The 23036-nt window shown below is 43.5% G+C and overlaps 1 long non-coding RNA gene across 2 annotated transcripts in view; it reads left to right on the forward strand.

The window, feature by feature from the left end:
- Positions 1–23036, forward strand: part of LOC133279102 (uncharacterized) — a 71291-nt gene that overhangs the window by 42776 nt on the left and 5479 nt on the right. The window contains exon 5 of one of the 2 annotated variants that reach the window (XR_009746772.1): positions 9970–10382. The exons of the other annotated variant lie outside the window; for it this stretch is intronic. This is a non-coding gene — a long non-coding RNA (uncharacterized LOC133279102). Of the gene's footprint in view, positions 1–9969; positions 10383–23036 lie in introns of those variants that run through there. 2 annotated transcript variants of the gene reach the window in all.

Raw genomic sequence — 23036 nt, forward strand, 5'->3', positions numbered from 1 at the left:
CCTATTAATTTTTATAACTTTCTCCATGAGGTTTTGTAAGGGAGAGACGCGTATATTTAGTCCCTGGCCTGGTAAATTTTTATGACAATTTTGCATGCTTGACTTAATTCCTATTTTTCAGGTCCCAGTTGTGTCTGTCCCTCACCTGGTTCTTTTAAGGCTTGATTCTTGTCTTTTGAGTCTGATCCTGTAACACACATAAGCACCTAACTAGTCCCACAGATGTTAACAGAGAGGATTTTTCCAAGGCAAGTTAGTCCCCAGATCTCACTGACTTCCAGTGGGAGCTGATTCCAAGCTGTTCTCTTTGCCTTCCATGTCAGTAGTACACTGCCATAATGACTAAAAGAGCTGTAAAACTGAGGATGAGAAAGAGATCTCTTAGTGCTAGTGGAAACCTTCTGGAGTACTGTATTAAGTCGTACAAGATGGATGTGAAATAGTGTAAGAGGTGCTAATGTTCCATTACTTTCTGTACAGACAAAAATAGGGTGAAAAGGTACTATTTTATCACCTGAAATCAGCCCTGCCTCACCGAGGTTACTGATGCTTAAACACAAGTTGCTCTTCTGGAATGGGGCCACCGTGCTCAGCATCTTTCAAGATCTTACTGTCAGTGGCAGTTTGATTGCCAAGGAGATGCAGCAGCTCATACATACCAAAACCTTTGCAGTGTGAGTATGTTTGAACTGAAGGGAAACCTTCCCATCTAGAGGTATTAGAATGGAATCACTGCTAAGCCAAGCACAGCCATGTATTTTAGCAGCATATTTATTTCTTCTTCTGTCTGTGAGACGTTGCCTTTGTCTTAAAGAACATGTGAAGAATGGGTTTTCATGAGCTGCAATTTGCTGCTTTATTAGGCAGAAACTTCTCATCTGGGGAGAATAAGTTGTGAAGGAAGCTAGTTATGCCGTAACTGGTATTTGGCTCTTCCCATTTTCAGACCAGTAGACCTGTGATCCGCAATGTCTAGTCCTCAATATGTAGTTAAGTAAAGTTAAGTATGCCTCAGCAATGCCTTAGAGCAATATGATTCAGTTTTTGTGTTGATAATATGCTGATTTTAGAACTTGGAGACATTGGATCGAATCACAAGTTGATTCAAAAGATAAAGAGTGGGCCACTTGTGTTAAAGTTACTATTTTTCCTCAGAGGTGACATGGAACAGCTATAAAAACTACATCTACTTTCTAGCAACCAAATGCCTTTGGCTGTACCAGTTTCCAGGCAGGATTGTCCTCCCACTGGGAGCTGGAAAACCAGTCTCTTGTAATTGTTCTGCAAAGGATACTCATTCCTGTAGTTTGCAAGCCAAAATGTCAGGTTATTAACTTTCTTCCTAACCCTTGCTTTCTATAGTAGCAGAGCTTGACAGAATGCTACTGCAATACCTGTATGCTCATGGGACATGCCCCTACATGTTTCCCTCATGTGAATATTTACTTGGAAATGGTACTGTAAATAGCAACAGTTCAAATGTCATTACTTGTTGGGATAGTGGGAATTAAACCAGCATCCTCCTGTTGGAAATAAACAAAAAGAAGCCCAAATAGTAACTAATACCCAAATGAATTTTGATTTTGTCCTACAGAATTTCATTTAGGGTTGTATCCAAACCACTGAATTGCATAGGATAGCCTGTAAGCCCCCTACTTGAAAAATCCCATGGAAATGATCTAATTCAAACCCTGAAGGTTTTAGAGGTGTATTTATATAGGTCCCTTTTGGGTTTCTCCCCAGTAATCACTATAAAACTTTCCCTAAAGGGCACATGAATATATGTAAACCTTGGTCGGAGCAGAAAAATAAAACCAGAGTTATGAACCAAATTTTCAGCAAATACAAACTGTTGTAATTCTCTTGAAAGCAAATACACCAGACACTGAGAAGATCTGCTCAGTTCAGGGGAAAAAAAGCTTTCTCCCTCTGGCACAGAGAAATGTTGCTTTTGCATTGCTGCAGATGCATTTTTGGGTTTATTCCTTGCTTTTTGAACAGGCTCAGGGTGCCAGTGAATGTGTCTTCTGCCTTTGTGTGGGCATAGAAGCACTTCTGAGAGCTACCAGCAATCTCTGCACATAGCTCGTGGTCTTGTTTTAATATTTAATCACTAATTGGTGTGATGAGCAAGGGACAAACGAGGGAGCACTCTGACATCTGATCTCTTGAACCGATTACACGCACTTTGCACTACATGTTGTTTATCATGGTCAGGCTAATTTCCTTCCCTGAGCGCTGCTTTCATTCTGCACTCAAAGAAATCTCGATCTGGGGCTCGTGAAGAGGTACCTTCCACTTTTGGGAAAGGATTCCAGAGTGCATTGGGCTCCTGCTATTGACCAGACTTCCCAATAAAAGCAGGGCAAATTCTGTTGGGTGAATGGAATCAAATATTATTCCATGCCTTTGCTCTCTCTCTGTGTTAAGGCTTCATCTGTATTCACTCTCTGTCCTTTTATTCATTCCCTTTCTCCTCTATTATCTTTATTCTTCTATTTTTCAGCCAAAATTTGAGATTTCAAAGCTCCTTTCTATCTTAAAGGCAAAAAGAATTCCAGAACCAAATGGAAACTGCTAATTCTAACCTGAGAAGCAGCTTTTGTTTCTTTCATTACGACGCTGATGCTGATGATTATTATTATTTGGAAGAAGGTGGTGAAAAAGAGAGAATTTGTCATTACTGTATAATTTAAAATTGCACAGCCTACAGCCCACAAAACAGAGCATGTAATTACACACTTACTAGAGGTAACAGCAGTGCTGATAATTATTCTTTACACAGGAGAATCTCGCTGATATCCCAGAGTCGGAAAGTGGGAACTACAATATCTTTAATACCATCCTTAGAGACCCTCATAAGCAGAGGAGAAGTATGAGGAGGCACACAGGGTCCAGAGCAATATCTTCATCGCGCCAGAATGTCAGGGGCTTTAGTACAGCAGAAATCAATAGATTCAAGTACATTTTTTTTTAAGGTACAATATTTTTTTTATGATCCTACCTTGAGAAAGTGCAGCAAAGCCTCCAAAGAGGAGCAGCCGGGGCTGAAACAAGCCTTTTGAATGGAAGCCATGGTGGTTTAGGAGAATAGTGAGCAAAGATTTATTCATTTATTTATTTCTTTGGAAGGCACGTTCTGCTGCGAGGATGTGTTAACCATTGCTGGGCTGTAACCCTGAAACTCCTTTGGCATTCAATTGCCCATTATTTCTCTACCCTTTTTTTTTTGTTGTTGTTTCTCTTGCTTCTCTCTACCTGTTCTCAGCCTTTTATTGTAGCCTTTCTGTCCCCTTGATTTGAATAATTAGTCACTCGGATTCCATCTCACCTTTGGCATTTCTCTTGGTGATGCTTAGTCTGAGCTAAAAAACAATCTGAGGGAGGATTTTCCCCATTCCTCTTTTTCTTTAGCAGTTCATTTAAATCAGAGTATGATTTATGCACCAAATATTGTTCCCTTTATTTATGCTAAGTGGTATTTTATTTTGCAGGTAATTAATTTGGGGTTTAAGGAATAAAATGCTATTTACTATGGAAGCAAACAGAGCAAAACTTCCGATTTTACCATTTTACTTTACCCAGTTGGGATTGAAGTGATGGGACTTCGCCAATGGCAATTATTTGCGGAGGGAGGGTCTACATTAATGTGTTCTTATAGAGGTGCACATGATAAGGTAGACAGAAAATCTGATGGCACCTAATTTTCATGTGCTGCTGAGTCCAATCAGGCGGATTCTCACTCTATGTGTAGGAGTGTCCTCTGGGTTGCTCTAACTTAAGCCATCAAGTTAGGTCCGGTGTGACTGCCTGCTGTGGATCAGGGAGTCCTGTCTTGCTTCTTGATGGGCTCAGTTCTGCCTCAGATCAAACCTCTGTGTTAGTGAGAATGTGGGTCATGGTCACAGGGAGTCACCGGGAACAATAATGTACATGGAGCAGTTGCGGAGGAGTCTTGGGACATAAAGTTAATTAAAAACCCCTGTTCTTACCATCCCTAATAACAAACTTAAGGTGGAGAAGAGAAGGCTGTGTGGACACCTCAGAGCAGCCTTCCAGTATCTGAAGGGGGGCTATAGGGATGCTGGGGAGGGACTCTTCATTAGGGACTGTAGTGACAGGACAAGGGGTAATGGGTTCAAACTTAAACAGGGGAAGTTTAGATTGGATCTAAGGAGGAAATTCTTTCCTGTTAGGGTGGTGAGGCACTGGAATGGGTTGCCCAGGGAGGTTGTGAATGCTCCATCCCTGGTGGTGTTCAAGGCCAGGTTGGACAAAGCCTTGGTTTAGTGTGAGGTGTCCCTGCCCATGGCAGGGGGTTGGAACTGGATGATCTTGCGGTCCTTTCCAGCCCGAACTATTCTGTGATTCTATAAAGACCTCAGAAGTTGGGTTGAAAAGGAAGTCAAAGTGTTTGCTCTCCACCTTTAGCACAGACTGGCAGCTCTTGTCACCTGATTGTGTGAGGGCAGGGCTGGGTTTGATAAAGAACTTTCTATTACCCTAGGTATTTCTCTCATAGTGCCTCTGTATGGAGGGGAGATGGAATTCAGGTGAAAACCCATGCATGTTCCTTTGCTTTCGGAGGAGGTAGTGGAAAGATCTCAATTGCAGGCAGGTATTTCCAGTCCTAGCTGTGGCTTGGGATGCTCTTGTGCCAGTGCTAAGTTACCCAACTGCTCAGCGTCTTGCTTTCTCCTGTGTGAAGGTCACTAATTTAGGCCATGTTCAGCATGAACGGCTTAGGTTTTGCCTTTAAGGCAAGAAAAATAGATAGGATGCAAAGTGTCTTGAACCAGATAGTTAATGAGTGATGTAACAACAGAGAAAGCCCAGCCTTGTAGCAATCAAAACAGAAATGACATTGATCTTTATTTGCTCCCAACCCTTGATGTGGCTAAAAACAAAGTAGGATAAATGGTCCTCTGGCAACTGTAGAAGAGCAACTAGTGTCTTGCAAGTTTTTAGGACTCTTCTTGAGGTTTATTAATAGTGATGGACCTGAAATGAATCAGTCTTGCCATCTGGAGCAATATATATATATTCTATATATGAGTTAAAAACCCACTGGAGTCACTCAGAAATCATATGTTTACTTGGTAGTTGCTTATATTCCTTCAGTTTCTGCTTTGCAGGATAGGTCATAGATGAACAGGTATTGAATAGGAGGGGTCTGGATTCAGCCTTTGCTCAAGATTCCCAGGGTGACCTTGAGTAAATCACGAAACCTCTTTGTGCCTCAGTTCTCCGTTTTCAGGCCTTAGTAATTTGCTCTGATTTGTAATGTAATGTTATCTCCTGGTGGCACAGGAGAAGGTTGACGTCCAGTTGTTTGATGGTGGGCACGTGCCTGTGAGTAGGTGATGCGCAGGCTATATTCAGTTGTAAGATGGGAAGCACCATTCTCATTACTACAGTGTGGAGCTACCTTTGCATCTCCTGGTGCTGGAGCAAGAGATAAAGGCCAAAAGAGTAAGTATTGTACTGAGGGCAGGAGCTGTGACAGGTCTTTTGTCTTCCCTGACTTCTTTGCATTTCAGAGTCAGATAAGCAGTTCCACTTTTGGTCTGTCCCCTGATATTTATCCCCTCATCATCGTGGACTATGTGAAACCCCCCTGCAGTTGCATGGCTAAAGCTGATCCTTTTTTCTGAGACTTCCATTGAAGTCTGGTGCCAAAACTAAGGTGCTATTAACATATTAATGCCTGCATACATCAATTGTGATAGTGGATCTGATATCTCTCTTTGCTTTTTCAGCTGGATTATATCTTTGTGTTTTGTGATTCCCATGTTATATGCCTAATTATTATTATTTCACACTTCATAACATTTTGGTAACTAAAATGCTCTAGGGTTCAGAACTTGTCTATTACATTTTAGCCCAGAGGAAACTTTGCAGCCAGTTCCAACTTCTCTCCCCAAATATGAATTTATATTGGAAATTGTGATGGATCCTGCCTGGGATTGGTGCAGCTCTGATAGAATATTGTAAAACACTGACTTTGTTACACATTGAGCTGGGGTATTTTCTCCCCCTCCCTTCCTTTCTTTTGTGTAAATCTGTTTTCACCACAGGAGCACATGCTGTCTCTTCTGGCTACAACACTACTTACTAATTCATCGATTCATCTTTAATGAGGCCCCCTGCCAATGTTTAAATAGCATTCGGAACAAAGAAAAAGGCAACATTTCCAAACCAGCTGCTTCTCTCCAATCTGGACATAGCAGCCATTCGGAATCTCAAGTAAATTTGTTTCCTCCGTAAAGTTGGGAGTTTATAATTTAGGTGTAGCTTTCTAATGAATTGTTTGCAGGATGGAGGAAAAAGAGGGCGAGAGGGGAGTGAAATAAGAAAAGGGTTTCCCTCAGGCTATTATGCTACATGAAACCAACACGGTGTCTGTGGAGTGCACTAGCATTGCAGATGTAACAGTGGGAGAATTCTCCTTTGCAGCCAAAATCGTTTGTTGTACATTGGAAGTTGGTACAAGGACATGACAGAGAAAAGTTTCTCTGCCCCTCTTACAGACAGCTTCACTAGGTTGAGTAGCTTAACCCTTGTCGTATTTGAGTTGGCTTCAGACACTGCTCTTACCAGGAATGTGTGTTACTGGGGTCACTGCTGTTCATACACTGGTTTCTATTTTCTCTGAAGACTGGATGAAAAAGCTGTGCAATTGGTTCAGATCAGCATCCTGCTGTCGTGTTCACTTGTGTCACACTGAATTTTGCAATTTGGCTGAATTCATGTGCTAAGGCCTGTTGTTAGGGTTAACTTGGAATTCCTGGGTGATGTCCATGACTGAAGCACTTCTGTATGTTCAGGAGGATTACATTCAGTGTGTACTCCACAGAGTTACCTTTACATAGATTGAAAGGTGAACAACAGAAGATAGGAGAGGTTTATTATCATATCATCATGAGATTTACGGAGGGCGAGTGTCCCAGCCCTCACTAAGAGTCCCTTGCAGTTATCCCGATGCCAGTGCCTTGAGTTACTTATGTAATTGCCACCATGATACTGCCTTGCTCTACAGTGGCCCCTTTTTAAAGGCTTCTTATGGTTCCCATTTACTAAAGACTTGGGCTTGTGGTCTTTAAAGGAAAATCATCCTCTTAGCAGCTCAATAAAAGGTGTTTCATGCAGATGAAGCCCAAAAGCTGCAGCAGAAGTGAAGTTCTCACTCTGAACATCAAGAGTGCAAGAACCTTCCAAGTTCCCAATTACACAGAACAAAACATCTCTCCCCTTCTCACACAGAAAGGAAATACCTGTAACAAATAGGAACCAGTGTCTTGGTGCTCTCAGTCACCCCAAGCAGATGTCATCTACCAGCAGACAGAGGACCAGTAAAGGACTAAAGCACAAGGCACATACAGCTCTAAACAGACACCTTAAAACTCATCCAGTTCGAACCCCCTGCCATGGGCAGGGGCACCTTCCATAGAGCAGCTTGCTCCAAGCCCCTGTGTCCAACCTGGCCTTGAACACTGCCAGGGATGGGGCAGCCACAGCTTTTCTGGGCACCCTGTGCCAGCGCCTCAGCACCCTCACAGGGAAGAGCTTCTGCCTAAGAGCTCATTTCAACCTCCCCTCTGGCAGGTTAAAGCCATTTAAGCTGACAAGGGGTGTTCTGTTTGTCTGGCAATGAACTGAGGATCGGAGTTCAGGACTTCCATAGTCCTCTATTCTCTCTGAGAATGCTGTCCTGTAAGCATGGGGGGTAAAGCAGGGCTCAGAGCTGGCAGCTTTGCTTGTTGGTATTGATGGAGAGAAACCTGTGTCGGGTGGGTGAAGCTGATCGTTGTCTCTGTGACTTGATGTGCTCTGCAGTCTTTTCTATGGACTGCTCTCCCCTTTAATTTCTCCTCGGGTATAAGGGGACCTGCTTGGCTGTAAATCACTGTCCATGTGAATTACATTTCCTTGTCGGGCCTTGATTCAGTATGTGATACTGATCTTGCCCAACTTCTGGCTTGGCCGCCCAGGCTGTAGAGTGTCAAGTCTTCTGTTATACTCCAACCCCCAGTATTGCCCAAGGTGGTGGAAAGCATGAGCCATGTTAGTGCAAGCATTTAGAGTGAGCTGCATCCTTGTAACCAGACCTGCTGTGGTAGAGATTCCCCTTCTCTTTCACTGCAACACAACTGTCTGTCCTTGACCATGACTGATGCAAATAGGTGGGTGAACATTTTAATAGCCACGTGCCATCTAAATGGCAGGACCAGTGTTGGCAAAGAAACCCCAGGCAGAAGAGGGGAAATCCTTTGGAAAAAAAAGAATATTTTACAATGCCATTGATGTTGCACCCAATTTGGTTTCCAAAAGGTTATTTCTACATTAAATAGCAGCACAAGTCCTCCAGCCTCAGCATGCACATGTGCACACAGACTTGCCTAGAAACAACAGCAAAACAAAATGAAGGCAGTTTGGAGGCATTTCCTGGGAAAAGGATTCATGAATCTGTTTCCATGGAAGCGACAGCACATCCCAAGTGGCAGTGAGAGCTGACAGAGCGCAGCTAGGAGAGTTAAAGTGCCATCCACTTCTTCTTAGCAGAGCAGGGGGGCAGAGGTGGGGGGAGTCGCTTCTACAGAGAATACAGAGAAATGTAAAAGGACAGCAGGACATATGGTTAAATGGAAAGTCTGGAGAGCTGGGTTGGTTCTCAGCTCTGCCACAAACTTCCTGTGTCCCTTTGGGCAATTCCCATCAGACATCCTCCAACTCCTGCTGAAATCAATAATTGATTTCATTGGGCACTAAATCAGAACCTGAAGCATTCTGGCTGGTGTTCAGACTGCCTCTGTTGGCACCCAAGCAGTCTGTGATGTTTCAAGTTCAAGTCCAGCTTAGTTTGCCTGTTGATCTTTTACTTTCTCCTTAGGAATCAAATGCTCTCCTCATTTTATAGGGTTTCTGAGCTGCTCAAGACCAGGGCTTTTAATAGACATCCGTTCAGATCTTTGTACAAAGCAATGCTTGGTAAACCCAGTACTAGCAACTCGACAGAACTGAAGACACTGCTGCACCAGGGAAGGCTTTCTTTGTCTTTGGATCAGATACTTAATTTGTCACGGGGTGTTTCTTTTGGTGAAACTCTCTGGCCTGTGCTATTCAGGACATTGGGCTAAATGACCCGATGGTACTTGTTGACCTTAAAACCCAAGAAATCATTCTACAGGCTCCTGGGGCCATGCAAGGACTTCTGCAGGTCCCCACTAATGACAGTGGCTTGCAGAAGGGCTGGCTCCAAGGGTTTCCTCATGTAATAAGGCTCAAACTCAGTTTGTTTGCAGTGCACATACTTGCTATTCAATGCATTCATTAATACAGCTGCTAAAGTTTGTTTGCAGTGCACATACTTGCTATTCAATGCATTCATTAATACAGCTGCTAAATTTCAGTCCTCTTTCAAAGAGCTTTAACTACTACTCCGTAGATACACTGGAGTGCAGGGCCATACACAGCAGGCAGGGTGAATAGCTGGAGTGCTCTGGGTTGCTGGTTGTTGGGTTTTGCTTTTTAAATGGTTTCTGGCAGTGCATTACACTGAGGTAAGTGCTTTGTTTCTCCCTCAAGTGGCACTCAGCTCCCCAGGGTTTCCTTGAGGAGCATGTCCACTCAGGTTTGTTTCTGTTGGGTATGTGCTATATACAAGCTTTTGGCTGTCTTTGCCAAAGGAAAAGACAGGTTACTGCTACTTAAAAGAAATATTTTTAATTGCATAGTATTGATTTTCTTTTTTTTTTTCTTGGTGGAGTGTATGGGCTGTTGTCGATGGATGTAGTGGAATATGGGGCTAGTTTACGTGGATAGATCAGCACTGAAATATCAGTACAATGAATGGGTTTTAAACCCATGCACTTAGTTTGGTGCAAGGCTGTATGTCAGCTACCCAGAATCTGGCTTTTCTTTTGATCCAGTGAAATCCATAGAAGTGAGTATTTTCTGTTGTACTTTCAGCATCAGTGTAACACCATAGCAATGTAACACAGCCATCAGCATCTGCAAGCTGATACAGGGGCTGTATTGGAGGCTGCTGAAGATTCCTCTGCTGTGCTCTGTGGCTTTGGAAGGTAGCAGGGCCAGGGGTGATGTTCCTAGATTTTTACATTGCTACTCCTTGCACAATGCAAGAAGCTGTAGAGCCCTCAGCATCCCTAGATACACCTCAAGGTAATTTTGCAAATGCTTGGGTATAAACAGGTTAACATAGAACTGTGGAGTATAACCTTCTCCTTTATCATTGCTCTTATGTGTGATGATAATAGGCAGTTCAGAGCTGGTAAAAGACGTATGCATGTTGATACAGGACCAGGGAGTTCTAAAATTGTTTTCACATTTATATGTAAAGCAATTACTGATATATAGATACTTTTTTCTCTGCCTCATAACCTGAGCAGCAGAGCAGACATACAGGAAGTCTTACTTTTTATTTCACTCTGGTAGACTTGTAAAGCATGCAGCTCTGGTGTACAGTGCAACAAGAGTCAAATGAAACTTGAAATGCTTTTTTATTGCATTACTTGTAGCCCCATAATGCAGCAGATACCTTTAGATGAGGGAAGGGGGGAAGTGAAAGAACCGCGTGTGCTGACAGCTGACTGCAGTTGTTTCATAAAGATGCATTTGTGGTGATCAGTGTGTCCTCCTAACACACGGATATTTCCTTCTACCTTGGTGGCTCTAATCTGTCACATTTAGGGCACTTGGGAATGCAGTTTAACTTTTGTCACCAGTTGTTACTTTGGAAGCTGCTGGGAAGGATGCTTCTCCAAGCCTGCATGTTCTTTCCTGAGATCTGATGAATTCCTTTGCAGAGTGTGTGTTCCTCACTGTGCTCATCCACAAAGGTGCAAAGTCTTGTGATCAGGGAGAAAACCTCAACAGATTTGTTTTCACATTCTGCATTTCAAAGAATTGATCGAATCAGACCCAGCAGCTCTGTGCTGGAAAAAGAGAGGTGATGTTGTAGTCTAACAGCTGAGCTTAGGTCAGGAGCATCGAGAGTCAAGTCCTCCTCATACCCCGCTTTTCCTCCCAGCCCTTGGAACACGTACTCTATACTGACAAGCAAAATCTGGACCTATTTGTGCTCAGCTTTGGCTTTAGCAAAATGCTACAGCAAAAGCCACTTGGTTTGCTCAAGGAAAGTGGCTAGTTTTCCACCCAGAGCTGGAAACCATGGGAGAGCCATGGAGTACATCTGTCACCAGTAGTTCATAATCCATTGCCTCATATCAGTCTGTGGCTCATACTCATACACAGGTTTTTGACACACAAATGTGGTCGTTTATAGCCTCCATAAAGGGAAAGAAGAGATGAAGGTGAGCAGGGATGTCTGGCTGCATCTCCCATCTATCTTGGGGCTTTATACCTGAGGTTCTACAGCCTGTCATGGTGATTGTGCCTAAAAAAATCCCAAACAAACAAAACCAAAAAGGGGGAATGGGAATCCTAGATGGCTCTGTGGAGTCTCTGGAGTATCTGCTTTTATTGCATCTGAACTCTATTTCTCTAAGGGTGGCTGCCAAAGACTTCAGGAAGGGATGGGACTTGCACTGAGGAGGGATTGCTATTGTTTGACCATCATTTTTAAGGGCCAGGAAGACTTTATGAAGATTACGTCTTCTGAAAGATACTGGTTTGCCCTGGTATCCCTGAGATGTAGTCTCACACTCGGATCCATATCCTTTAGCATTCCTTCATTTGGGAGCAGCAGTTACTTTTAAGATTTTCAAGTCATAACCACTGCTATGCTGAAGACATAAAGCTGCTGGTGTGGGGTTTATTGCAGGGTCAAGGCCTAGGATGTTTGTTTTCTGCGGAAGCTGGGTGTGCTGTACCCTGAAGCACTCTGTTGCGTGGCATCCTAAATAAATAGATTTACATGTGCTGAAAGGCAACTAATCAAACAAATGAGATGGCAAAATACCTCTGAGTATTTCAGCTTCCAGGCACCTTCTGACAAATGGACAAGTTCCAGTTTGACTGTATATGCCTGTATTGCTCTAATACATATAAAGGCATGGTTACAAAAGTATGGAATCTGGGGTACCTTGCTGGGGAAGGAGAATGCAGAGAGAGGAAACAGCAGGGAAGTGTGAGGCTCTAGAAAGTGAGTCCACATTGTGAGGGTGATTGGTTTTAGAGATCTTCCTGAACAGGCAATTCTTAAAGCTAAAGGGTTTTAAAAGAAGTAGGGGAAAATGCTTATTGAAAAGGTTTGTTGTGGAAAAAACATTTACGCAGGTAAAAACATTTCAATTGGTGTGGTAGGAACAGGAAAAACCCATCTCTTGTCCTGTAGTGCTCATATATTATTCATGCTTGCTCTTTGGCTCTTTTCATGTCAAGATCTCAAAGCATTTTGCAAATAAAGATGTAAATTGTTATCCTTATTTTATAGAAGAATGGCTTAGACAGAGAAATGACTGCAGCATAGGAGCACCAGAGAGCTGAACTAAAGCCTGGGTCTCTGCTGTCTATCAGCTGGATTCTGTAGGCGCCAGTTTTGGTGAGGGTGGAATGCATGATGGGGTTAGTTAGCTCAGAGGAAAAAGCAAGGTGGAGTGGTTCCTGGAAGGGAAAGAAGAGGGAAACACAATACCAAACAGTGAGGGGATTTAGAAGAGATGGAGAAAGCAGATGTTGGGTAAGGAGCAGGTGAGGAGATTTTTCACTATGGGTGGAGTGGACTAAAATGATAGAAGCTGACAGCAATGGGAATCTAAGATGTGTGTGCTTGATTCTCAGTACTGTCATGTAACAGAACTTCCTGGAGCAACTTTGACGAGCAGCTCCAAAGCACCGTAGGCATTTAACCTGCAGCCCTTTAACATGCCAAGAGGCAGCAGCCCCTGACTCGTTTTTGTACTTTTGTAATTGCCAACAAACACCTAACGCAGGGAGAACTCGCACTTCAATGAGTCTGCTGTTAAAATCTGACCCCTTGTCCTTGTGCTCATGCACAAATCTGCCACACACCCCATGCACAAATGCTTGTAATGGTTCTGCTTTTCAGTACCCACAATCTGCCCATCCAGGTGACAACCGATCTGAAGTTTCTGAGACTCCAAATGTCACTCCGGGCCTGGAAGAATGTTTGATTTTGTTCCAGGCATAAAGGAACAAATCGCCTGTAATGGCAGCATCACCACAAATTCCCTCGCTTTTCCATGTCACTTTCAAGTGCCTCGTTGATATTTTTATGGATTTTTATTATACAGCTTGTTATGCAGCAACTACAACCATGCCAGGTTCTTGGGGATCAGCATGCGGGGGGGGCTGAGCTATAATAGGAACTTGTACACTCGTGGTTTTAATATCTTTTACTTCAAAGCAAGGAGTTGATGTGATCTTTCATCATCTCAGCTGTTGTTTACCAGCTTCCTACAGATGCTGTTTGAACTAACAAACCCCACATTTCCTGGTTGGAGTGAGTAATTCCCTCGGTAGTTGCAATCCCTTCACTTGGAGGCTTAGTAGTCGTGATTGAGTGATGCCACTAACAAGAAGGGTATAAACCTTTAACGTTTAAACGTTCCCTATCACCTTTCAGTCAAATAATAACTGGCCAAATTAGCTTGGCTTAGCTTCCCAGCCCTGCTCCTTATTTACTGCTTCGAGGGAAAACGACCAACAAGTCCAGGGCTGTATTTGGAGTCAATTTACTCCCTGTATCAGAAACAGACAGACGTGTTCCTGATACACGGGCTTCTCTTTGGCACTGAACTATGAACAGCGTTTTGTTTCCTCGCAGTCTTTTAAATCAGCTGAAATCTAGAAATTACAGGTGAGGAAAGAGCTGCGAGGTCATCTGTTCTGAGCAGATCAGAGCAAGTTCTTTAGCGCCTGTGATTACAGTGTGTGAGTATCTGTAATGGAGAAACTGGCAGCACTCACAGGCAGGTTTCCTCCCCCCCCACCTCCTCTTCTTTTTTCCCTCTTTTCCTTCTACAGAAGTTGATGAAACTTTCAGATATAGTGAAATAAATCCATTGGAATAAAAATGGGCTGAGGTGTTCGTGTGCCAGAGCGGCTCTTCAAACAGATGCTGACTTCCCTTTCAGTGAACGGGATTTTTTCCCTCTTATCTGAAAGCTTATTCCAATGTGTGCTAGTATGGATGTTTATGGTAACAATATATAGCTCCAAGCGTTAAACCTGTGTACCTCTCACACACGGTGTCCTTGTCCCAAGGAGCTGAAGGTCTGAACAAGGAAGCATTGGGAAGAAAAGTGGATTTGGGAAGTGACTTGCTCAAGGTTATTTAGCAAGTAGGTGGCAGCGATGGGAAGCAGAACATGATTCCACGGCTCACTTCTTGTTCTCTAATGCATGCCCTTTTGAAGGAGTTGTGTTGGTGAAGAACTGATCTTTGAAGCTGAGGTTTGTGGTAGACCCAGACTGGAAGCAGAGTGCATTGAACATTGCCTTCTTCTATAAAGGATCATCTCGCTGCAATGAGTTTCACAGTGCTAGAGAGTAGGTAGTGGTGGCCAGTAATTGTCCTTTTAGAATTAGACACTTATATATATGTACATGTACACATATCTGAATGTAGATATTATGAATCTCATGAAGATGTGAGTCAGAAGCTGTGTGATAGTCTATGGAATGTAACTGTGCTGAAGGGCCATAATTCCCTTTGGTTGTTCTGAGCATACCTTGGGCTTCTGCAGGCTCCCCTCCTCCTTTCCTGAGCATTTATGTGGAAAATTGGAGGCTCAGAAACCTCCCAGGCACAGGCAGCTGAAAATGCCCCTTTCTGGGTGCTAGCAGGTTACAATCAATACCTCATGTCCGTAGACTCTTGTCTCCAGTGCAATTTTGCTGCACACAAGTTTAATTGACCTAACTTCCCTGAGTTTTGAAGCCATGGGTGCACCGAGCAAAATAAACCTTCTGTAGGGCGCTTCCATGCTATTTCTATGTTGACTTTGTTTTTTTCCCTCGCCAAACAGCCACCTCTTGGAGCAAAAGGCAAAGCCCTCTCTCCTCTTAATATTTCCTTATAAAACAGCATTCTGAAATGAAAAGGAATTTTTCTAAGAAGCATATGTGAGAAAGTGATGGAGAGTCTTCTTTCATACATGTCCAAGAATAATTTTTCCACTGTTCAGGATGCTTGGCTATTTAGTCTGCATCAGAGGCCTGGGACCTTTATCAATCAAAGAGCCGCTTTGTCATTAAATGGAATCTGTAAGTCGCACTGAGATTAAACTCCATGTAGAATCTGGGAAATAAGGGTCTGATTCTCAGTTACACCAAGGCTCCTTTGTGCACCTACAGTGGCATAAGGCCCCCAAGACTTTATTTTGTATCAGATCTTTCATAAAATCTATTCACCCAAAGTGCTTTAGGGTTAAAATTAATTCAGTTAATGAGTTAAATAACTGCCAAGGGAGAGAGAAATTAAGAGTCATGGGCAAAGGGGAAAAGAGATGCTTCCAGCTGAGTTTAGAAGAGAGTGTGAATGAGGTGAAGGGGAAAAGAGATGCTAAGAAGATGCACTGATGGGCAGGAGCTGCAGAGGAGAAAGCTCTTATGCCCTGGGGGTCAAATTATATGAAGGAAGGAGGAAGGGCCCTTTTTTCTACAGGAGAATTGCTCCAATGGAAGTTAAAGTGATTTAACATATCACAGAAGTAGCAATATAAGCTAAAGGTTCCCATTTACTGTACTGTTGCTATAAAGTCTGCACAGGCTGCACAAACACTCATCTTTTATTGTTTGTTTATAATGCAACAGAAATGACTCCTGGAGTGGATTCCTATTGCATCAGGCATTCTAGGAAAGAAAAGGCTGACTTTTGAGTCCCAGGATCATTTGGGCCAGACAGGACTGGAGCTGTTCCAGCCCCCGTACAGAGAGCAGCCTATCATTAAATTCTCCCCTGGTCTCATCAAAGCAGGAGCTGTTGTAGGGCTCTGTGGATAATCTGCCCCTGGCCCTCTATTGCAAGCAGTAAAGGGGGGGCTCTTTCCTGAACCCATGGATTACTTACCTACCACCCTCAGGGTTGAAGGCTCTCTCCAGGTATTCCTTCGTTTTCAGCTGCATCTGCAGATGGGGGTGAGGACCAGTGTGCTAGAAGATGCTTCCCTTTATCAGTAGCAAATGTACAGCTCAGGACTAAGAGAGGTTTTGTAGCAAAGCTAGAGCAAATGGTAACTGGTGGTTGTGTTCTGTCCATGTGTGGAAGAGCCCAGGGTACTGCACTCTCAGAGCTTACCACTACTTTACTTAAGTGCAGATATGTATTTTCTTCTATTTATTTTATATATATTACATATATAAATATTCTAATATCAAATATTAACACTATTTAGGTGTTCTCCCCTTTAATCTTCTGACAGTGATTTCTGTAGATAAAACACTTCGTGTGAACTAAACCAAATCAACTCGCGCACGTGTAAATTTTCTATTCCTCTTAATTTTTAGAAAGAAAATTTCACAATCCCCACAGTAGCAATAATTTTATGTATAGTTCTTAGTAACCAGAACCAGAAGAACGAAGCTTAGTTGGGCACAGAGCTATGTGGACAGGTACCTAGAAGAAGTGGTAGTCATGCTGAGCACCACATCTTGACACTACTGGAGGCAGTGGAGTTCATGTGTCTCTCTTAGGATACTTGTCACTGAAACCTTGGAAGCAACTAGTGGGCAGTGTGGCACAGGAGTCGCTGTGGAACACAGTGGTACCACTGGCAATCCAGAGCTTGGAATGCACTTGTTAATCTTGTTTTCAGCAAGGTGGGTTAATTACCTTCTCCTGCATCTCCATTCCTCTGTGGCTTTAGCAAGGCCTTCATTAATATTTGTTGGACATCTCTGGATCTGACTCTGTCAGTGGTCTAGACAACAAGGAGTATTTGAACAGATGTTTTTCAAGCGAGCTATTCTTAATAGAATGTGGCTCTGAACCTAAAAGAAACTGTGCTAAACCAAGCTTTAACCAACTCGTAGCTCCTGCCATGCTTAGGCTGATGACGTTCCTTGCCCTTTAAGGAGCCTCTGAGGCTCACAAACAGAAGTTTTGCATTCAACAGTTTGGATACTAACAGCCTTGATTCGTTTCCCCAGGTTTATATCACTGCGCTCTCATGGTGCAGTTATAGTACAAGAAGGTGCCTTGGAAGCTTGGAGAATAGTAAATGCAGACCTGGCTTTGCTCAGCAGAACTTGTTCAGGGCTTTACAAGAAAGTTTCAGACAAACCCATCTGACAAAAGCTGGTTTAAAAAAACCCAACCCACAAAAGGCCAAAGCCCAAGTGCCTCATTTGAGGAATGTGAGAAAACACGTCCTGGAGATTCTCTTAACTGGGATATAGGCAGCCTTTGGGTGATGTAAGAGGGGATTTGCCCTCGCTTAATGTTCGCTCTGTGTAAAGTTTGCTGTTATGTCCCAGGTTATTGGGAGCTCTTTAAATCAAGGCAGTGAGAGAGGGAGCTGTGAGCTTTGTATCTACACAGCAGGGGGCCAAAAAATACCCCCTTTACACGTGGGTGGGTTCTGTGTAAAACACAAGGAGGATTCCCCTGAGACACGTCTCTTCCAAAGTCCCTCTTAGAAAGTTGGGGGAAGGATTCCCAGGACATTGTGTGCTGCAGGTTTTGCTTGAGAAGGTCCTGTAAAACAGCTCTGGGTAAGAGAGCCATCCACAAGGGGTTTCCTGCAGGCCCTAGAGCTTGAAAAGTCTCATATTTTCATAAGCCTTTTGTGAACCCAGAGGCAAGATTTGGATTTAATAGGCTGAGTTTGTGCCGGTTTGCCAGGTCTAAATCTAGAACTGGGTGCCTGTTCTGAGATAATTTTTCTAGGCTATATAAATTCAGTTTCTAGACTATATATATTCAGTGCACTCATCTTTCCCATATAGTCCTGTTTCTTCTCATGCATGCAAGTCTGGTCTCTGTGGCACAGGGATGAACACGCAAAGCTAAGGGTCTGCCTCTAGTCTGTTGGTTTTGGATTCTTGTGCATCCCTCTGTTTGATTTGGACATACCTGGAGTCATGGAGTGTAAGTCTCCATGAGTTTCTCTGCAAGCCTCATTTTCTTCTCATCTGTAAAACTGGAGAGATAATTTCTGCCTTACAGGCATGTAAATGTTAATAATTTAGTCCCCAGTTCAGCAAAGCACTTGAGCACATTCTGTTGGAGTAAATGGGATTTTAATCCTGTGATTACATTGTTTGGTGAGCTACAGCCACAAGAAAATACTTGGAGATCATTGGAATTAGAAGTGTTCAAGAACTCCAAGATGTCATTATCAGTATTTTGCAGTAAATAAACTGTGGTGATAGTTTTCCCCTACCTCCAGTGAGTAATAGATGGGGTTTGGGTCATCTTAAGCATATACAGCCTGAGGTGTTGGGCAATAATGGTCTGGCTGACTGGTTTTGGTTGGTTTGGTCGTTTTTAATGCAGTAACTCGGTGGCCTAATGCACTTTCCTGGATTTTGGAAATGCGATTTCAGTTCTTTTCTTAGATCTGTGTGTCTGCCAGAGAATGGATGTTAGTTTAGGTTAGAGTTCTTAAGCTGTCCTGTTACAGATTCTGTATGTTGCATAAATAATGCTATAACATAAATAATAGCTGTAAATGGCCAAGCACTGAGCTTGGAGAATTACACTGGTCAAGCTCTTTGTCTCAATGGCTGAAGTACTCTGTTCTGCAACTGTAATGTCCACAGCTGCCTTGTTTCTGGCAGCAGAGCTGTCAGATGCAGAGGAGGAGAGTTGTAGGGAAGAGCACACACAGAGGAAGAACACAAGAGATCCCCAGAAAAAGAAGGAGGAGGCTGCAAAGGAAACCGTGGTGCCTCGGCAGCTTGTTTCTATCACCTCCGAGAGCTGATTGCATGCGTATCACACACAGCACAGAGCTCACTTGTCTAGACAATCGTCTAATTGTCTCTCCTCAGTAAGTAGCAGCCCTGGTGACATTCCAGACCTTGACCTCTGCCCTGTCCAGCGCCAAAAAAGTGCCGTTAGGAATCATGTAACACTGGGTATTAAAGATTGTTGGAAAAGGCCATGGGGTCAGCCTACTGTGGAGTTTTAGCAACAATGCTGAATATAGCTGACTCAATCCTTCCTCCCTTCCTCTGGAGACCTGGGCTTATTGCAGCAGAGTGTTAGTATGATTCCTGTGCTTAAACTAAAAGATGAGGCTGTGCTATAGAACCACTTGGGGCTGTGCTGGGAAGGAAGAATGCATAAAGTCTGAGATTGGCGATGCATACTTATCCTTCTCTTTATAAGGAGCTTTCTTCGTTGGCCAAGAAATAGGCTTCTGAATATTCTAGTTGGACACTGTGGTTTGGGATGTCAGAGAATAAGTCTGCAAAGAGACTGCAAGCTGGAGCAACAGGGTTGTATGTATTGTACAACTATAAATAACAACAGTGGCTGTGGTTGAGGGGTTTAAGGGATGGGAATCTGAGTGCCAGTGCTGCTGAAAACCTGTACAAACCTGCTGAGGACGGGGAGAGGGAAAAGGTTAAAAAAGGTTGTGACTGCACTAGAAATGATTGGGCTTTCAGCAAATCTTCTGTGTTCAACTCCCTTCTCTTCAGAAGGGTCCCTGTGTGTAACCTGTCCCGTATGAGACTGTTGCTGCAAAAACCCCTGCCTTCTGCCCACCCTGCTCCACACAGCTGCCATTGCAAATGTGGTTTCTTGGCACCTTGGAAGATGAGGCACTGAGCTTATAAACTGAGGGTCCAGTTCGGGGAGATAATGAAGCATATTGATAGTTTCAACTAGTCCTCACATCAGAGGTGTCCTGAAATACATTCTCAAGTTAGACTGACAATCTGTTGTTTAGTAACAGCTGTTCTTATTGCATGAGTTTGATTTTCCATGTAGCATTCGGGTTAAGCCTTGTAAAGAGTGAGAAATGTGTGAATTTGGGTTTTTAAACGAAGTTAAATGCATAGAAATTCTCTCCAACTGATGAAAACGGGGGGAACTCTTAAAATCAGTGGAGCTATGCTGGTCTCCATCAGTTAAAGATCTGCCTTTCTATTCCCAGGCATGTTAAAGGTGTTACAGCGCAAATGACTGCAAAAACTCTTGCTGACAGTTTCAGGCTCCAAGGCAGATCACGTATCTGGTCCAGGGAGGGCACATCCATTGCTGCAGAAGGAAATAAGGGAGAGAATATTGTAAAGTGTTAACTGATATTTTTAGAAGCTTTATAATGACAGGTCACATTCCCAAGGACTATAAAGTGGCAAATCTAACAGCGATTATTCAAGCGGGGCAAAAAGATCCAGCAGCAATTACAGTTTAACACTGGGTGTGGGGAAATATCAGAAAGCATTTTATGGGGTTTGGGGAGTGAACAGCTTGAAGAGTGTAATTTGGTTAGAGATGGCCAACATGGGGTTTTGATGTGGGTTTTAACTAACTTAGGATTCTTGGAAGGTATTGCTGCCATGGGAGGTATGGATCTTGACTGGATGGCATGCACTCGCGCTCTGGTTTTGAAGTGGCAAGTTGGGATGCAACTACAGAGCTCCTCTTCGTTTCATTGAACTGTGCTGCTGAACCTATCTGAAATGTGTTTAAATGAGGGGAATGATGAACTCTCTTAGGCAGGGGTTGAAAGCCAGATTTTGTGTGAAGAAGTGAAATGAAGTGTGTTTTTTCTTCCTAAAAACCTTAAAACCCATCACATGGGTGGGGGAAGAATGGAATTGGGCAAGCTGGACTCCGGTGCCAAGCTCTGTCAGCTTGGGAAAGCTACTTCAAGGGAGGCTCTCTTAAATGAGCTTTTCTATGTGTCTAAGTGCAATTCAGCTGCGTTCTCGAGGTCAGACATAGACCAGAGCAGTTCAGGTATAGCAGCGGGTCTTTGCCTGGGCACAGGAATCCTGTTTGCATGAATAAGTCTGAAAATAAAATGCTGATGTTCTTCGTGATGCCTTTTAGAATTGCAGGCTGCAGCTCAGGGCATGGCTCTCCTGGGTTTCCCCCTTGCCTTGGCCACTGAGCCTGTGAATCTGACCGCTTCCTTCTGCACTCCTCTTGCTTCTCAGAACTTCTCTGTAATCCACACAGGGCTGGGACAGCCTCCTGCCACATCACATCCAGCAGATAGCACGGGTATCCCTGGGCTCAAAGTGCCCCTTGATGTTACTGGATAAAAAAGGCTAATATTAATGATACTATATATAGCTTCAAACAAAGAAACAGAGGTAGGATTATACCCCTGAACTACCAAAAAGCAGCTTAGGATCTGGTACAAGATTTGTCTTTTAAAAGAACATATTTCAGAAGAGATTTGCTGATGATTTCCAGGGTAAGGCCAGGAGTCAAGGTACCAAACTGTGTCTTAGGCTAAATGATTAACTGGAATTTTGTTTCTTTTCCCAAAGTATCAAACATCATCCCTACTATTGATTTAGCACTTCTATATCCAGGCTTTTTTGAGCATGATGCTTCAAATGTACTTGCCTGATTTAGGATTTTAAGTTATGGAGGTGTTCTTGAGAACTTCTCTTTCCAGTATTGTCTTGTGTATGTATGGGAAATACATGTTTTAGCTTACTTTATCTGAAAGCAGAGGATGGAGGTAGAAGTGCCAGCCCCTTTAGAAGGGCTTGAGTTTGTCTAAGGCCAGCAAATGAAGCATATACAATTAATGCAGTCAAATATAAAAGGCTAAATATTGAGGGCAATGCACACAAGTGTGAGTACACTTTCCTAGGGAGGAAAGCATCTGCTGTTTGGGCAACTCGACACACAACAGAGTGCTGATTCCTTGGCTTTTCCTGGTGTTTGTAACCAAGGACAGTCTGGTCCAGACAAAATTGTTTCCCCTCAGGAAACAGAGGCCAGAGGCCTGCTGTAGTCAAATAGAAGTATTCAGAATGACTAAAGGGCCTGAAATGGTGAAGGTAATAAGAAAAGTGGAACTGAATGCTTGAGGGTCTGGTCTCAGCTGGAGACAGCCACATGGTGCCCCCAAGGGCCAGGGTCTGAACCCCACTATCAGAAATGGCCTCTGGTCTTTTGCTCGCATCCCTCGTATCACACTAACACTTCAGTGCAAGAACAGCTTTCCACTGCTGCTGAATGGGTTATGGACACAGTAATACAGCCCCTGTGTCTACTAGCCAGTAATTAACATCCTATTAATACCTCTAACATGCAACTCTGCAATTCCAGATTTCCCATTGCAATGTAATGAACGTGTTCCCTGCAATGCCAGGGAGCATCCTGCCTATTGTGTGTGGTAAACAGCAGCTACGTGTCCTGGGGAAGGGTGGGCAATGAGAGCCTGTAGGACTTGTCCCACTTAACCAGGTTGGTCCAAGATCAAGGTCCTGAAATTTCAAGTGATGAAACATGAATCCTAATTCCTGAAAACAAAAAAGAGCTGGCAAAATGGAGGGAGAGCTGGAGGAGGCAGTGGGGGATCGATACAGCTGCCGTGGACCGATCGCTCCGGTGGGTCAAGTCAGTTAACCTCGTTTTTATCCTGTGATCTGTTCACAAGGAATAACAAGCAGTCATCTTCTCACCAGAATGCCTTGTGGTGCTTCAGTGCTAGGTGCCACGTTGGGTGTAGGACTATTAAAGAACAAATAGGGAAACTGAACTAAGCCTTGCCTCTATGTCTGTACGTGCAAACTGCTGTTTGCTGATCCGCAGCTCATCAGCCTGCCCTTGGGTACCTCCAGTGAGAGATGTTCCTTGTGATTTAAAAGATCGAATTCTAATGTTTGAAATGTGTTTATGACCTTTAAAACATGTTAATGTTGCCTGGGTAGATTCTAGTGTAAGAGTTGTTGCTTGTGTATATTCTACTCGCCTTGAGGTGAGGTCTTTGCCTGGACATGATGTAGTCAATCCCTACCCCAATGGATTGAATACAAACAGTTAGAAGGGGACAAAAGGAAACTGAGGTACATGGGGCAGGGAACATTGCTAGCCTGTCACGTGCAACAGGTCTCTTGGCAGGGGTCAGCAAACAGCCTGGATCCTCCACTGACAGTGAGCTATCCACTGG

The sequence above is a fragment of the Pezoporus flaviventris genome, unplaced genomic scaffold, assembly GCF_033815535.1.
Source record: "Pezoporus flaviventris isolate CSIRO_AGI_PZ_B2104156 unplaced genomic scaffold, CSIRO_AGI_Pfla_v1 ptg000071l, whole genome shotgun sequence".
Lineage (NCBI taxonomy): Eukaryota > Metazoa > Chordata > Aves > Psittaciformes > Psittacidae > Pezoporus > Pezoporus flaviventris.